The sequence below is a fragment of the Urocitellus parryii genome, chromosome 12 (genome assembly GCF_045843805.1).
Source record: "Urocitellus parryii isolate mUroPar1 chromosome 12, mUroPar1.hap1, whole genome shotgun sequence".
Classification (NCBI taxonomy): Eukaryota; Metazoa; Chordata; class Mammalia; order Rodentia; family Sciuridae; genus Urocitellus; species Urocitellus parryii.
The window spans coordinates 16277030-16295045 of NC_135542.1; the positions used below are offsets into that span (position 1 = coordinate 16277030).

An 18016-nucleotide genomic window follows, 5' to 3' on the forward strand; every position below is an offset into this window, starting at 1 on the left:
AGGAAGACGAGGCTCAACCTGTGGCTATAGAAGTCTAATCTTGACTTGTATGTAGAGATAAGGGGACCTCAAGTTTGCTAAAGGCAAAAAAACCCAAACCAAACCAAACCAAAATATCACGATAATCCTGGCCCCATACCTACTTACTCCTTGGGTTTTTTTTTTTTTTTTTTAATAGCATCACTTAAAGATTTATTTCAAATGGTGGCCTTCATACTGCAGGCTGTATCTGTTTGCTTTGAGTATTTGTAACCTTTTGGTCACACTACATACCCAGCCCTAGGGTGGTGTGTGCTGAATGCTGACCAAAATAGGAGATTTTTCTTTTCTGATGAATTCAAACTCATGTAGTTTCCAAAAGCAAATTTAAACTCTTAAGGAACAGAAAAAAATGTTTCTGGTTAAGAAGAAACTGTGTATTAGTCCCTCTGTGCTCTTGTCCATAAGCCTCCCCCAAGTAATCACATTGTTTTGTTTGTTCATTTTTTTGTTGTTGTTTTTTCCAGGTTGTGGGGATTGAAGCCAGGGGTGCTGTACCACTGAGCTGCAATCCCAGTCCTATTCATTTATTTTGAGACAGGGTCTCACTACGTTGCATAGGCTGATCTTGAACTTCTGATCCTCCTGTTTCACCCTCCAGAAGAGCTGGGATTCCAGGTGTGCACCACCACATCCAGACCAAAGCATTACATTTGCAGACATAGGACTTTACTGCACAAGTGATGTGGGCCCAACACACATCGCCACACTTCCAGACTGGAACCTAGACCGTGGCTTCCAGGTGTGAAAGGCCCATTCTGAACCACTGCTAACCTGAAGCTTTTCCTTCCATAAAGGAAAGGTTCTACCTGAGTGAGTTGGAGTTACCTGTATTTATTTGGACCCTGTCTCTCAGAAGGGGAAGCACTTCACCTGCATAACTGATAAATCTAACAGTGTTTGTCTTTTATGCCTAGAGGCCTGTTCTGTCCTGAGGCAGATTCCATGCTTGGATGAACTCAGTGGGGGTTGGGGCTGAAAACAATTATGATAAGTTTATTAATAGGACATCTGGCATTCCATGAGCTTCCAAATGTTATCAAAGCCTTGACTTCTTGGAAAGAGGAAAAATATATTTAGCTGCTTGATTTTGGACACAGAGGTTTACATGGGCCCTCATATTGTCATGATACCTTTTAAATAATTCTCTTGACTCAAGGAAATCGGGCTGGGGTTGTGGCTCAGTAGTAGAGCGCTTGCCTAGCATGTGTCAGGCACTGAGTTCAAATTGCCACACCACATAAAAAAAAATAAAGATATTGTGTCCATCTACAGATAAAAATATTAAAAACAAAAACAAAACAAACAAACAAAAACCAAATCCACAAGGAAATCAAACTAAACATCTGTGTTGAGGCCAGAGTTTGCCATGGTCTGGGAATAGCACCTTGGTCCAGAACCTCTGAGCCATTTGGCTGGGATTTCACACAGATTATATTTATCACTCTCTTGGAAACATAATGTGCCCTGCTTTTAGCAGAAATTTAAATATGTATGGGGTATGTGCAGTTCTCCTTCTTAATAAACAGCAATTAAAAAAAAATCAAAAATCACTAAGTATGTTTTCCCTTCTGCCTTACAACTTATTTTTCAATGTAATTTTCAAATGGGAACCTGTAAGCTGTTGAGATAAAGGCACAAGGTACACATGTAGGAGATGGCAGATGAGACCCACTCAAAGGTGGGCAAGTTGACTTTTTCGTCCAAAATACATCAATGTAGAAATTTCTAAATGGGTCACCAGCTGAAAATATCCTGAAATCAGGGAGAAAGAGCTCTTCTCCGGGCCTCTCTTTTCTAAGATGTCTATTTACGTGGTCATGGCTCCTCTCTGGAGGCAGCTACACTGCTGTCACAACGTCAAATTTAGCCTGTTGTGCTTCTGCAGTCATCTATTCAGTCCATCTCATTTCTGACTAAGTCCTGCACGTAGGCAAATAGGTTCTGGTTAATAAAGTTGACTGTTGCACGAAACACATCATGGAGTAAGGATGGTGTATGATTGGCCACCTTTTTGGCCAATAGCATGGTCATAATCAGCATGGTCTTCTCGTTCTCCATGTTTAGGGTAAGTCTGCATTGCTGCTTTCAGGGTGGCATCCAGGCAGTTGCTTCTGTCTTCCTCTGACAGTCCAGCATTCATAAAATGTGCCACCAGTTCATTCACCAGTTCTGACTGGATGCTACGGTCCATTTCATCCCTGACTTGGGCAAGATGCCGGGCAATGTTCTGTATAACTTCTTCTTGACTTTCAGAATGTGCCTCTATTCTTCCCATGAAGAGACTGGCACGGTTGCCATCAGTCTGCAGCTCATCTTCATGTTCCCCCTCCAGGTAAGTTCGCACAGGTAGTTCCTGGCCCAGAGTTCTCAGCTCTTGGTGAAACTTACAGTCAGAGAAGCTTTGGAGGAAGTCAAGCACCAGCAAGTTTGTGATGTACTCATTCCTGAGGTCTGAACCATTGCTGACCTCAGAGTCCATGGCACAGGCAGCACCTGGTAGCTCCAACTCAGTTTTGGTTCACGGAGGTCCAAGATCTCCACCACCCAGATGCCGCGCGGGAATTCGGGCGCAGGGCGCGTCCGCACCAAGGTAAAGTCCCCAAAGCGCACGGAGAGAGCCCGGACGCGGGCCGGATGACCCACTCCTTGGGGTTTTAAAGCACCACATAGCAAAGATAATAAACAGAAGTGTCTACTAGACACCAGGTGTAGTGAACAGGGCATTTAAGACACATTGTTTCACTTTCATCTTCTAAATAAACCTGAGAAGATAGAAAATATAACCTTCCATTTAATAGAAAAGGGAAACATCTGCAGAGAACTTGAAGTCCCCTGCTTGTGGAGAAGCTGCTGAGACGCCGTGGAGCTGGGATCAAACCAGGTCCACATGACTCCAGATGTCACAGCTCATCTCCTTTCAATGAGGCTCATGGATGTCATCCTCAGTGAAAGTCCTTTACGAGCAAGTGAAGGGTGAAGTCAAATAAAGTTCTTTTCACATCACAGGGTTTGATATAGTTCAGGGTCATGCAAGAATGGGATCTGACTTCTCACAGTTGTCTCTGTCATAGAACCTTCCTGGCTAGATTCCCCTCATATCTTATGAGGCACGTGCCAACCACATACCCCACAATGGCACTAGAGAACAATGCACTCTTGAAGCTAGTCCACGATGCTTGTGAGCCCAAGTGATGGGTAGATGCGTGGATGGGCATCAGCAATGCTGGGAGCCCCATACTGCAAAGTAGGCCCAAGCTACACACACAGTGAAGAGATGGCCATTCTGGCCACTCCCAGGGGCCTTCAAACATGGGGTGTGATGCTGAAGTGGAGGTGCATACATAACATAAAGCTAACTATAGCAGCCAGAGGATGAGAGGGAATGTCTAAAAAGAGTAAAATGCAATTTCCTCCTCTATCCAGCCTTCCCCGCCTTCATAGGCTGAATTAAGCTCTCCTGCTGAGTTTCCACTGCTTCTGGACCATGTCTTCATTATAATAATTAGCTCTCAGCAGTAGCGGGCATTGGGATCCTTTAGGAGGCTTTAAAAAAAAATATATGTACCTGGCCCCCATCTCAGGAGATGCTAATGTGCAAATTTCCTAACACTGAGATGGACCAGGGAATTATTTTTAAAGAGTTTCCTAGGTACCTCTGTGTCTGGCAATATAGAAGACAATAAAACTTGAAAACCAGAACCTTGTCATGAAAACCAAAACAAAACAAAACAAATAAACAAACTTAAAACTGTGTATTTTTTTTAAAAAAAGTATGGATGTATGCATGTTAAAGGAACAGGTGAGTGTATAGAACATGAGGTAAAGTCTCAGAATCAATGAAGAAATAGAAGACAGTACAAATTCTGAGAGGTAGGCAGATTGAAGGTAGTGCCTAGGCTGGGAGCCTTCCTATCTATCTCAAGAAATATCAAGCATTGGTTTTAACCAATTGGGAAAAGGAGACAGGACCAGGACTGTGCAAGAACACCTTGGTGAACAAAGATAAAGTCAGAGTCTCCAAAGTCACGGCCTTGGTGGAGAAGAGGGAGTCCTGCAGAAGAGCACAGGAAGCTCTGTGCCTTGGCCTTGCATCTGCTGGAAGGCACAGGCAGGCACTGGAACTGCCTGGCTCAAGGCCCATCCTCCTGTAGTCTGGGGGCCAGAATTTATTGTGGATTGTCAATGTGAAAACCACTGTGAACCCTAGCACTTGGCAGAAGCACGTATAAATCCATTCTGGAGCACTGTTTTTTAAAACCTGAATGTGAAGAATTCCTACAAATAAATTTCCAGGGAGGGTGAGTTCACAGCAGCAGCAGAAAACCGACTAGGAAACAGCACTGCAGAAATAGCATGAAGAATTAAGACTCCCAAAGAGGATTAATTGGAACATAAGGAAAATGTGTTCAATATGTTTAAAGAAATAAGAGGACACAGAATGTGGCCCTAAAATATGTCTCCAAATTCCTTTGCTCCTTCCACTTTAAAAGGTAGAGTCTCCTTCCCATTGATTGAATTGTTTCAGTCACTCATTTCTAATAAATTGAATGGGATAGGAATGATGCTAAGTGACTTTTGAATAAGGGTATGACCTCTGCCTAGTGCATTCTCTCTCTTTCTCCTGCCCTCCCTCCCGCTCCATTTGCTCACTTTGGGAGAAGCCAGTCTCCATCCTGTGAGGATACCTGGAAACACACTGTGCAGGGCAGACTGAAAGCCCTTCACCTACAGCGACCACCCAGTTGCAGTGGTGTGAGTGCACCCTCCATAAAACCAATCGTGCAGCCCCAACTGACATACGACTACAGCTGCAGGACAGACCACAAATTAGAAATGCCTAGCAGAGTCCCTCCTGAATTTCTGTGGAACAGAAACCCTGAGACATAATAAATGACTTGTTTTAAGCCATTAAGTTTTATTGTAATTTATTATGCATGAATAGATAACTATAGAGAATATAAAAAAGTGCAACAAAAGAAAGAACACTGTAAAAAAAATGACCAGGTATATTTGAAAAGGCATCAAGAAGAAAGTTGCAGAAATGAAAAATGACTGTCAGCTGATTTCTCCGCAGAAACAATGTAAGCCTTAAGAGAGTGGAATTACACCCAGGAAGAGAGAAAATAACTGTCAATCCAGAATTACAGAGCCAAGGAAAGCATGCATCAGGATGGCAAAATAAAGACATTTTTCAGAGAATCAAAACCAGATCTTATTAGCAACAGACACTTACTAAGGGACATTTTAAAAGATATACTTCAGGAAGAGGAAAATTTCCCAGAAGTAATTTCTAAAAGGTGAGAAAGAACAGTGAGACTAGAAAACAGCAAATGAATAGGTAACAATTTTAAAAGGCACCGACTGAAAATCAACAATGCTACCTAATTAATAAAACCAGAAGAAAAACAAAATAAAATACTTATTATCCATTGAATAATAAGTATATTATTTTGGTGGAGATACTTACTATAGTAAGAGAGTGAAGATACTAATTTCAGATTTTAAGTAAAAAGAGCATGTTAAGATTCCTATTACATAACTTTCCATCTAGTATAGGCTAAAATTAGAATAAGAAATACAAGCAGCAGAATAACAACAGACACTAGTATTGCTGTATGTATAAACGTGGCTATATAACCAATGTGATCCTGCAATCTGTACACGTGAAAAAATGAGAGTTCATATCCCATTTGAATCAAATGTATGATATGTCAAGATTTTTGCATTGTCTTGAGCAACTAATAAAAAAAGAAATACAAATCTATATTCAATCCAAACATGGCAAGAAAGAAGAAATAAAGAGATCAAGAAAGGACATATAGAAGGCATGGTATCAATGGTAGAAATGACACCAACCCCATAATAACTGTCATTAGTAAACAGAAGCTGCTTCTAATTTTCATATGAAAAATTTAAAAAATTCATCTACATGTCTTTTAATAATTTTAAAATAAAAGATAGTAAAGACATAAAAGGCAAATATAAATCAAAGGAAATTTGGCGTGTCTGCATTAATAATAAGTAAAAGAAACTTCAAAGTAATACACGTCATAAGAGGTAGTCTTCTTTTGTTGGCACTGCAGGTTGAACCCAGGGGTGCTCTAACACTGAGCTCCATCCCCAGCCCTTTTTATTTTTTAGTTTGAGACAGGGTCTCAGTAAGTGCTGAGGATGGCCTTGAACTTGAAATCATCCTGCCTAAGCCCCTGAGTCTCTGGGATTATGATATGCATCAGGGTGCCCAGCTTATAAGAGGTAGTCTGCATGATAACACAGAGAAGCCTACTTAGACATTATTAGAATTACATTGGGAGTTTACATGGTTGCTGGAAACAATATCATTATACAAAAATGAATCCTCTGCATGTACCATCAATTGGTTAAAAAATACACAATAATACATTTTTAATGGCAAAAATATATTAGAGATCCAAAGATACATATAGAAGATATGCAATATTTTATGAAAATTATTGTAAGCTATTATTGGATGATATTAATAAAGAACAAATAAAACACTAACAAATCACGCTTATATATCAGAAGCTTCATTTTTATAAATATCAAAATTCTCATCAAATTGGTTTATAGACAGTCAAAGATAAAATAAAATCAAGATAGATAGATAAAATCAAGATTATAATATGTATGTGTATACGCACACTCATGGAACTTGACTGAAAAAAACTTATTTTAAATAGTTAATAAGTACCACAAATTCTTTTTTTGAGTTTTTATTATATTTCTTTTCTAGTTCAATTTTTAAGTGTAAAGAAGGGAGAGAACAAGTGATGGAAATAGCATTCCCAGCTACCAACACTTATTATAAAGTCAGCAATAATGTGGTATTGATACAGGAATATACAAACTGACCCATGGCATATATTCACACCATGGTAATTATTATACAAAAAATAAATACATGTTATCAAGACTTTATATATGAATCAATTTCCTATGAATGAAGGAGTTAAATATAAAAGGCAAAGTTTTCAAAAATGTAGGATAACATATGGAGAGCATTTTTATGACTCCAGGTTGTGGGTTATTTTCCTAAACACAACTGCTTGTAAACCATAAAGAAAATAAAGGATAAATTCAACTACATGACAATTTACAACTTCAGTGTACTGGAAAAACATGCAGTAAACTGAGAGATATATTTACAGTCGTATAAAATTAGCAAAGGCTTAGTGTCCAGAGTAATACAAAGAGTGGCTTCAAATCAACGCAAAGATGGGCAACTCAATAGAAAAATGAGAAAAAGTTATAAATGAGTGTTTCTTAGAACAGAAAATCCAACTAGGCAATAAACACATTAAAAGGTGTAATCTCATTAGTAATGGAAAAATGCAAATTCTTTTTCCAGTTAGGCATCAGTCATCACCAACTGTAAAGTGATGATTTTAAAAAGTAAAACAATCATGGGTAAACGGGGCTAAAGATGGGTGGCAATGAGAAATCTTTATCATCAGGTGGGGTAAAAATTAGAACAACCATTTTGGAAAACTATTGGTAATCACCAATGAAGGGAAGGGGGGAGGGAGGGAGGGAGAGGGAGGGAGAGAGAGAGAGACAGAGAGATGTATATACATTTATAATGTATATATATACATATTTAATGTATATATTATATATGTATGTATAGATGTATGTATATATATGTATGTATATACGTATGTATGCACATGTGTGTGTATTCTTGTCCTTTTGCCTCTCACACTTGAACATAAGCTCTTGGGGAAGCCTAGACTTGTTGACTATTTCTAGGACCCAGCAATATCTGGATTATAATAAGTGCTCAGTAAATATTTGTTGAACTGATACCTATACACAAAAGGAAGGTTATTCTTTAAATGCACTATATTTTACCTGTGATCTCAGATGTTTCTCTTTGTCCTTGTGATCTCCTTATGCAAATCAAATGCCCACCTTCCTATGCAATGAATACTTTCTTGCAGAAAGGGTAGCAGAATGGCTTTACTCTCCCCTGGTTTTTCTCTGTTCTCCTCATTCTGCATACCCATAGCTTAAGAGTTGGTTCTTTCATTTTGATGCTGTTTTTTCAACATTTCTAAAGAAGTAACACTGTTGTTTCAATGATCCATTATCTAAGGGGCAGGCATTAACTCCATGGAAAAAATTGGGGACTCCCTTTCTTCTCCAGGCCCCATTCTTTGGTCATGAACTCTGTGGCTGTCTCTGAATCTGCAAAAACTGTGACCTTCAACTCAGTGAGCTTGGTGTTGAGGTATTCCTCAAAGGAAAAGGACCATCCAAAGGAAAAGCTGTTGCCAAGAGGGACCCAGTGATCATCAGCAAAAGTCCTCTAATCTCATGCACCATTTTCCCGTTAACTAGTTCCTTTTTCCTTAACCTGTTACATATTTCATTTTTTGAAAACGACAGCTCATTCACAAAGAGCCAGAATCCAAAGAGAAGGCCTCTCAAATTTTGTTCAAGAGATTCAAGTTCAAAAGCAAACAGGTGAAGGATTAACAGAAGGTTCAAGTTTCATTAAGTAGATGTGTTGATGTTACGGGAAAGTAAAGTGCAGAGGGCCAAGGCTCTCCGTCCTCTGGAACACAGCGCTGCCCATAATGAATTCCGTACGGCATCGCTTTCAACCCTGTGATATTTCATTCATTGATTTTATTGTCAAATGAAAAGGCGCTGGTTCCAAGTGGCATTTAGTGAGACAGATGGGGAGTGACCCAGACTTCATTACTAGGCGTTTTTTTTTGTTTGTTTGTTTTTTTTCCTGGATAATTTTAATTCTATCTGGGTGGGAAGCAACAGGGAGCTCTGGGTCTAACATCGGGAACTGCTTTGGTTAAGAATCAAGGAACAAAAAGCCTCAGTCTTCAATTCCACCTGCCTGCACACGTCGGCACAGCCCTGCCTACTCTAGATACCAGAGATGTGTCTGATCTTAGTTTCTCTCTTGTCATCACGGGGCTTTGAGGGGTACCCTGCAGATGAGAAATTGGAGAGTTGCCCAGATCTTGAAGGAACACCTAGAAATGTCCCACTGGATGGGATTAAACACACTGTTTGCTAAAATGTGGTGACCAATTAGTAAGTTGAACACAGAGAACCCAGCCTCTGCTCCATCTTGTCACTTCTTGAGCAGAGTGTTCACTTCTTTGTTGGGGACTCTCTGAAGCCATGTTCCCTGTGCCACTCACTCCCATCAAACCCTGCCTCAGTTCCAGTCCGATATCCCTAACCCTGTACCAGACATTTCAAATAGATTGTCACTCAGAGTTGACAGGTCAAAAGCCCACACACCTGATTTCTTCTTAGATTCACCATTTTTAGGAAGCACATTCTACAGCCTTGAATTTCATCAATTACACATTGTAATTAAGAATTCTTTTGGGGGAGGGAATGAAGGACTAAAAGGCCATAGTATTTTTGGAACATTTCCTGGGAACAGCTGCTCTACATATATGATCTATGCAATTTTTGCCTCTAGATCTCTAAGGGCACAGACCTTAGTCCCCATTTGTACAGATGAGGAAACAAGTTGAGAAAGTTATTGCCCCGGGGCACACAGCTGCAAAGGGCTACAGCGGGATTCAAACACAGGCTCCTCTGACCACAAGTCGGAGTCCTTCCATCCCCAACACCTCGGCATCGTCCCCTCCTCCTCTCTAGCTGGTGTGGTTCCAGTCTCCCCATCCTTGCCTCTGACACACATCTTTTTCTCCCTCTTGTACCAAGGCCAAGTCAATCTTCCTGTAAAGCCATGTCCCAGGAACTGCAAGTTTCATTAATTAGAAGTCACACTATTATTAATGAACTCAAAAAAGGATGTCAGACCCTCTCCTGGTGATGGCTTCCAGCCCGGACTCCTTGGCATGGCTTCAACAGGCCCTTAGGGCCTGTGAGTGGACGTTTATCAGAGTCCATTTTTCAGGCCTCTGTTCAAGTCTCTTCTCTGCCAAATACACACTGCAGAAAGTGCCTGGGTGCTGATGAGGCCGACTTAGTATTGAAGCCCCTGCAGCCCGTGTGGGGCCCGTGCTCTGGATCACTTCTCAGGAAGGGCCCCCGTAAGCCTCTCCTCTGTAAATCCTTCCCTATTTCTAGGGCTGGGGTGTGTCCTGCTTCTTCTATGGGCCTCTCCACAGTAAGCACTCGCTGTCGCTGCCTGAGGGCCATCCCCTATTCTGGTCCTGCCAACACAATCGAAGGCTGCACTCAGATTCAGTTCTGGAAACTCCCTCTGAGTAAAAGGCGATGGACATAATCATGTTAGGAGTCCTTCTTCCAACAATACGAAATCGATTCTGAGGAGGCCCCCAATCAACTCAGCAAAGTATAAAAGCAGTAGTAATAACATTGCTTATGACTATTATGCATCTGATCAAGTTCTCACTGTGTTTTTTAAATTAATTTCTTACTGGTCTCTCTCCAGTCACTAGTTTCTGTCTTATTTCTGTCTTGTTTCCCATCACCGTGCCACACCCAAACTCTTGCCGATGGGTATGACTGGGCAGAGGCAAATTCGAGGTGTCCCAGGAAACTCTTCCACTCGGGGAGGTGTGGGACTTACCTCTGTCCCCCTCTTCTGTTGCCAGAGCAGAGTACAAAGAAGAGTTTGGAAGCACTGGGCTGATGTTATGATCGATAGAAGATAAGAAGTAGAACCTCATTTAAGAGCCAGGGGAGGAACACCCAATCAATCCAGCCACATTTGGAGCTGAGCAGATAATCTTAATTTACTGCCATGGGTCATTTTTGAGCTGATCCTGTTGATTGGTTCTGTATTTTCTACCACTCTTTAAGCTCTCTGCAGATAAAGATGGCAGACTTTCCCAAGGGCTTTGCAGGATGTTGCACACGGAGAGGATTTCAACAATTTCTAATTGATCAAGGAGGGAAAGGAGGGAGAGGGCAAAAGAAAAAGGAAAATAGGGACAGAGGAAGAATGCAGCTGTCCTTCCCCTTCTTAAATACTTATTGCTCAAATATTGAGTAAAGTGATTTCCCATGAGGGCAGCACTGACTTCTAGGAGAGAGTTTGGAAATCTTTGCAGGTGTTTTTTGTCATGATTGGAGAACATCACTGGCTAAATTTGGAAGGTAAGGTCAAGGGATGGTCAATATTTTGTAGTGTACCGGGCAATTTCACCCCACAAAGAATTGTCCCTCGCTTCCCATGGCTTTCAAATGTCTCCCCAGATATTCATCGAAGTGGAAAGATGTTAATAAGCATCTGTGTATAAAATCTAAATCATATTTTATATTTAAACTTCAAGTGTTTCTGCACATTTTAATATATGCTGAGTTTTCTAGCAAAGCAAGTACCATATAAATCGAGGGAAGATTGTACTCTGTTTTGCTTGGAATTTTACCAAGAGTGGTTCATCATTTTGTAAAATAATGATGCCAATAGCTACTTGGAGGATGTGAGTCACCAATCCAACGTGCCCATGTCTTTCTGCATAGCTGGCTGTCACATGCACGGGAATTCTATCATGCAAGGACATCATTATTTCATCACATCTTCTAGAGCAGCCACTTCTGGGCATTCAGGGTGAGCAACCGTCTTGTATTCCCAGGAATGAGCAGGTTCCTGGACACGAGGTTTTAATGATAAAATCAGGAAATTTGCAGGCAAATTGAGATGAGTTAGTCTCCCTACTAAGCATTAGCACATTGAAATACATTCTACTTATAATATCATACCACCTATTTTTTTATATATGCACACATGTTGCCAGCTACATGGAAAGTGTTGAAAAAATATTTACCAAATGAATGGAAGAAGAGAGACAGCAAGAGCGAGAGCATGTGCACACTCATGAGAGAGAGAGAGAGAGAGAGAGAGAGAGAGAGAGAGAGAGAGAGAGAGAGACCATTTTCTGAGAGTTACAAATGATTCCATATTCATGCTCCTTACTAGAAACGCATGGCTGGCTGATATCCCATCATCTCATGACTTGAAGAGATCTCCAATTATTGTTTTCTGCAATACTTCTCCAACACAACTTTTGAATAGAGAGTAGGTTGGCCTAGCATCTGATAAGGAATCTTAATATCACAGATTTCAATGGAAATGCAAGGCCACTGAATCTGAATAATCTTTACCTAAAGGGCCTCAGAATGCTCTGTTAGCTGTTGTATTTAGTCTGTCTTTTGAAAGGCAAGAGAGCTAGACAGGTGTCACATTTAGTGACAATGCAAGAGACATAGTACCTGCTACCCAATACCTAGGAAGCTTTGCATACTGATGTCACCTGCCCTCCACTGCATAAATATAATTCTGAAAGTCTTCTCCATCAGGACACGAATGCCCTTCTGTATTTTGGATAAGTGATCCTGAGCGTCACCTTGAACATCTGCTTTGAGATAATAAGGAATAACTGGAAAACAGTTCTCTTTCTGATTCGTTTATGGTCACAAGAGGAAACCAACCAAAGCTTACAGGAAAATAAGGAGCGCAGAAAACAGCAGGGTGCTTTGGGTTCGCTGATGTCCCCAGAGAAAACTCAGCTGTCAGCAAGATGGTAAAACTCCTGTACCCAAAACACAGCTGCTCATCTGCAATCTTGGAGCAATTTTGTTCAAGGGAGAACTGGTTGAAAAGGAAGATAGTGGAATGGAAGCGAGAAGCCAGGCGCATCTGCTTCTGAAAGTAACATCAGGACTTACTGAGGCCCCATGGACTCTTGTCAAATAGAAGCTCTTTTTATCCCAACTCATTTTGGGGACACATAATGGAGCAGCCAGGTGGGTGGGGAAAAGAGATGAACTTGGGGACAGGGAATGGTACATTGCATTTGCTGGAACAGAGTTTAGGGGGTTAGAATAGGGAGCTTAGAAGCTTTTGCAAGCCTCTTGCCAAATCCAACACTGAAGGTGAGTTTTGAGGTGTACTAATGGGCACAGGGCCAAGATGTGCATCTCTGATTCTGTCACCTCATTAGGGAAGGCTGATAATAATAGGATTTACATGGTAGAGACTGTTAGGAAGACAAATTGAGGGAGCTCTGAGTAGAGCAAATGTGTCATCCAGATCCTGGTCCTCAGTATCAGTCGTCATTAATTTTTTCATAGCTTCACTGAGATATAATGAACATATTATACAGTTAGGCATTTTTTTTTAATCACACACACTTCTGTTGCTATAGACCATCCAGAGCCTAGAGTTTGAACAGGTGTGATTAGAATATGCTAAAGGAACATTTCATTTGCATTCTATTCCCTCCTGCCACCCCAGGGAAAGACTGGGGCTTAATTAAGTAGAGTCCCATGGAGGTCTGCATTCTTGTAAGGTCATGAGTGAGGAGGGCAGAAATCAGAGAGGCCCATACTGCAGGCACCATGTCAGGGCAGATAACCGGCATCAGCAGAAGGCGCATGCGGGGTTTTCTTCATCAATGTGACATCGAGTTTCAGTGACAGGACTCACATGTATGGAGATGTGCTCTCCAGCTAGACCCTGGAATTGAAGGCACTGGGGAGGTTCAGGGCTGCCCAGTGCACACAGAAATGATTTCTTATAGGGGTTGCTTTAGGAGACTGTGGCAAGTTCTTTTTAACTCGGGTCATGTTGAAATAACTTTATTGGGAAAAGTTTTCAAAGAGGTGGAAAAGAAGAGCCAAGAACTGCATGGCCACTTAACGGTTTTCAAAGCACCGCTGGTGACAAGTAGATTCTGTAAGGAAATGTTCTCAGAAAAGCCCCTCCTGGGGCTGGAGAGAGCCTGATGCTGGCATGAAAATACTTTTTCCTTCCGAGGTGAGTCAAGAGAACATCAACCAACTACAATTATGACCCTTTAGCAAAAGTAAGGCGAGGCCAATAGGTCCCCTCCAGAGAGGCTTGCTTCCCATGGTAAGGAGAGGGGGATTTTGCAATCTCGAAAGGGCTCTTTGTTGAAAGTTTCTATTTGATAATTATGCCCTTGAAAGATTCTTTGTGAAAAGTCCCTCTTTGTTTAGAATCACGCTTGCTGGTTCTTTTAGATTCAACAAAAGATCAGGGGGAAATTTGTCTATCAGTGTCCCCACTGAGATAAACAAAAGATGTTTGTCCTCACAGGACCTTAATTTCATGTCCAAGAAAAATAGTAAGTGGGTTCAAAAGACCCCTTAGAAGCTTGCACACATGCCATCCCCAGAACTTTAGTGAGCTTCTCTAGTCCTAGGCTCAGCTGAATTCCACCTTCAAGGAATGGGCAAGAAGCAGTGTGGCTACAACTTAGGAGCGGTGAGCAATGCAGATAATCGGTAATAAAAGGAGAATTAAGACTGTTGAAACCCATCAGTCTTTTGCTATCCTAAAAAGTCCATATCGTTGCTGTAAAAATAGTATGACTGCTAAAAAAAAAAAAAAAATCCACGTATTAGCCCATTTCTATTACTATAATGACATGCCTGAGGCTGGGTCACTTTATATAGAAAACAGGTGGATGTGACATCATCTCACTTACCCACTAGACCTACACTCTTTCAGAATGGGAATAGGGTATTGTCTATTAGTATCTTCCAGGGCCTAGCACAGAGCCTCAGTAAGTTCACAGTTCTGGAAGCTCCAGCCACTATATCTGGGGATGGCCTTCTTGCTGTCATAGTCCCAAGGTGGTACAGGGTATCACATGGCAAGAGATAGGGAGTACATGAGTGTCTGTCTCCCCTTTCTTATAAAGCCACCAGGACTCAATCATGGGGGCTGCATTCAGATGACCTTATCTAATCCTAATCACTTCCCAAAGGCCTGACCTCTGGACACCATAGTTCGGTTAAGTTTCAGTTTCATCCTCTTTGTATCTGATGGTGATGGTTACATTTCAAAACATGAACACTTGGGGTACAAACTTGAACCCTACCCTGACCATCACAAATGTACAACCCTCACCCTCTGCTTCAACCAAACCTCTTCCTATGTTTTTCAAACACGCAGGGAGTCCACTCATACCTGAGCCACAGGTCCAACTCCTTTCTCCTGAATGCCCTCCTCTAAATCTATGGCTCTGACGGTCCTCAGGGTCAAGGTTGGGCTCCATTTCACTCACCCATATAACACTGGTGGGTGCTCTATTAATAAGTCTGGTCGTCACTGTGGAGATGGAAAATAAAACACCATCTCTGCTCACTGTCCAGAGGCAGCAAGAATGTGAACCCCATGTGCCCTTCTCAGGGGACCAACAGGTTAAATAGCCAAATGACCCCACCTGGGGTTCACGGGACACTAGTGACACGCAACACGAGACACTGTGTGCTTGTCTAGGCCTGCCGCAGTTTCCTCCTCCCACCTGACACCAGCTGGCTCCAGCAACTCCATGGTTCATTTTACCATGGAGGCTCCTTTGGCTAGAACAGGTACTAACATCCTGTATTCTGCACAATCGACTGGGAAATAGTGTTGCATTAGAGAGCGGGATGAAAGAATCCCCAGGGGAGAACTTCAAATGCAGTGCCAAAGGGTGAACCTCTTCCGTGCTGTTTTCCTAATTGCAGAAGGAAGGGGAGGTCAGAGAATTCTGTTTGGCAACTCCGTTTTGCAGTTGGCTACCCGTGACCTTGGCCAAGTCAATTAACCTCTTGGAACCACAATTTCTTCATCTGTGAAAACATAATGAACTGTCAGAGGTTTTTCTGTGAAAATTAAATGAGATAGCACATGGAAGCATCCGGCACAAGGCCTGGGAGAAACCTAACAGGTGCTCCATCAGTTTCTTTCTTGCCCTTCTTTTTTCATGGTGCTCCAGCAGCTAGGACAGTCCATGTTTCTGGGTTTTGATTCGGCACCTTAAGAACAGTCTTCTCCTCAGAACATGGATGCAGGGTGTCGTGGGACCTACATCTTCTGTTTAAGCCCCAGGATAAAGCAGGTGGTCATATATGTAGTTACGTTAAGGTGTCCACCACACAGCAGCCATGTCACCAGTATGTTCCTGGAAGCAAGGTGGCTTAGTGCTTTGGACTTCTATATGCCTGAATTTGGAGACCAACTTTCCTCCCAGCAAGCAGGTAAGCTGCAGAAACAGGAGGTAGATAATTATGGGCTCTGCTCTCGTCAAGAAAGATATAATCTATAGCTGGGCTGAGTTCCAAGGCACCCTGTTAGTGCTGCCCTGGGAGTATGTCTGACATAACTAGACAGTAAATGTGACATCATCTCACCCACTAGACCCTACACTCTTTCAGAATGGGAACAGGGTCTTGTCTATTAGTATCTTCTAGTTCCTAGCACAGAGCCTGCTGCTTGGTGTAAATGCTCCATAAATGATAGGTAGATGGATGGATGGATGGATGGGTGGGTGGATGGATGGAAGGATGGATGGATCAACAGAAGAAAGAAGAGAAAGAAAGAAGGAACTGATCCCAATTCCAGTGGCATATAAACTCCTTAGAAACAGTGCCTCTGTCCTTTTTCCATCGCTTTTATAGCCAACTGGACTAAAACAGTGTATAAACTGTAATAGAAACTAAAACTACATTTGTTGAATGAACAGACAGATGATGGAATCAATTAACTTGAAAATTGGCTGAAAATTATTCCTATTCACTGGCAAATCAAATGCTCTGAGATGACTTCCTGTTCCCAACAATGATTAGCATGTTTAAATAGTCATACAAATTAAAGTGAATGGTGAAGGATACCAATAAAAATGGATGTCCCCTACCGGATAAGCAAAGGACAAAGTTTAACAGTGTCCCTGGCCTCCAGGAGCCAAAATAACCTGGAATGGCACCCATAGGAGGGTAACGAGGACAAGGTGGAGAAGGAGCTGGTACCCTCTGTGGGTTCATACAAGCCACGGAGCAGGGCCATGCCACCCTAGCCAGAGTGTGCCCTGCTGGAAGCACACAGTGACACTATCAATTAATCCCTTCATGATCCTAATGTCAGAAATGTAAGCCTTTTATGATGCAGTAAAACAATTTTTATGGGATTTTCCATCCGTCTCATGTCTTGATGTATTTTTTAATCAAAAAGGATAAGAACAAGAAGTCAAGCGGGTATAAATCTCCGGCTCATTTCTCTGGTTCTCTGCCCAGGAAGGAGAGGCGAGCAGGGAGGTGCTCCCCAGCCCAAGAGCTGCTGCTCCTTTCCTCCCAGGGAGCAGCCTGTGATGGAGGCCCGGCTGTGAGCAGCACACCCCCTCCAGAGGCTGCGTGGCTAATGGTTCTGGAAGTCAAATCTCATGTTCTCAATAGCTCTGGATGTACTTTATCTTTATTTCTGATGACAAAACAACAACAAAAAAAACATTCCTTTCATAAAATGTGCAAACCATAAAAAAAAAAAACAACACAAAGAAGGTGGAGGTGATCGATTGTAAACTTAGACTCTTATTCCATGTTTTTGAGATATTCTGATATATGTTGACAACAACAGAATAATGGCAAGGCATTGCAAACCCTTTGCTTACTTGTAGCTGATCTGTAAATATATCACCAGCATTTTCTATGTTAACCTTCTACATTTTATGCATGCATTCCATATTATTCTATTGTACAGATACACCAAAATCTAACAAGTCCCTGTTTTGGGAAGTTGGACCTGTCTTGAAAGTCTTCTCATGATACATAATAGTAAAGCTTCCTTGTTCTCATCTAATTTCCTACAAATGAAATTGCTGTCAAATATAAAAAATATTTTTCATGTTTAGATACATTTTCTCAAACGTTCTATAAAAATGCTCATGGGATTTACACTCCAGCAAGAAGTGTTGACATTTTTTTCTTACCTTTATTATCTCTGCCAATGTTTAATTCCTGCTCCAGTTTTCACTTTTTGTGTGTGTGTGTGTGTGTGTGAAGTAAAAAATTCTTTTCATGGGAAAAATGACTTACCAGGGGTTTATGTCTTCAGGGAAGACTAACAAAGTCCTTTGCTCACTGCTTTCTTTACTTTTTTATTGATTTATAGGAACATTTTACATATTGAAATACTGATCCAGGATATATGTTATCCCTAGAGTAGTTCCTTGCAAAATAAATAAATAAATAA

The 18016-nt window shown here is 41.5% G+C and overlaps 1 protein-coding gene and 1 pseudogene across 1 annotated transcript in view; both read right to left on the reverse strand.

The window, feature by feature from the left end:
• Positions 1-18016, reverse strand: part of LOC144249582 (xylosyl- and glucuronyltransferase LARGE1-like) — a 298477-nt gene that overhangs the window by 168259 nt on the left and 112202 nt on the right. The gene's annotated exons all lie outside the window — the stretch shown is intronic.
• On the reverse strand, positions 1413-2571 carry LOC144249878 (BH3-interacting domain death agonist pseudogene; annotated as a pseudogene).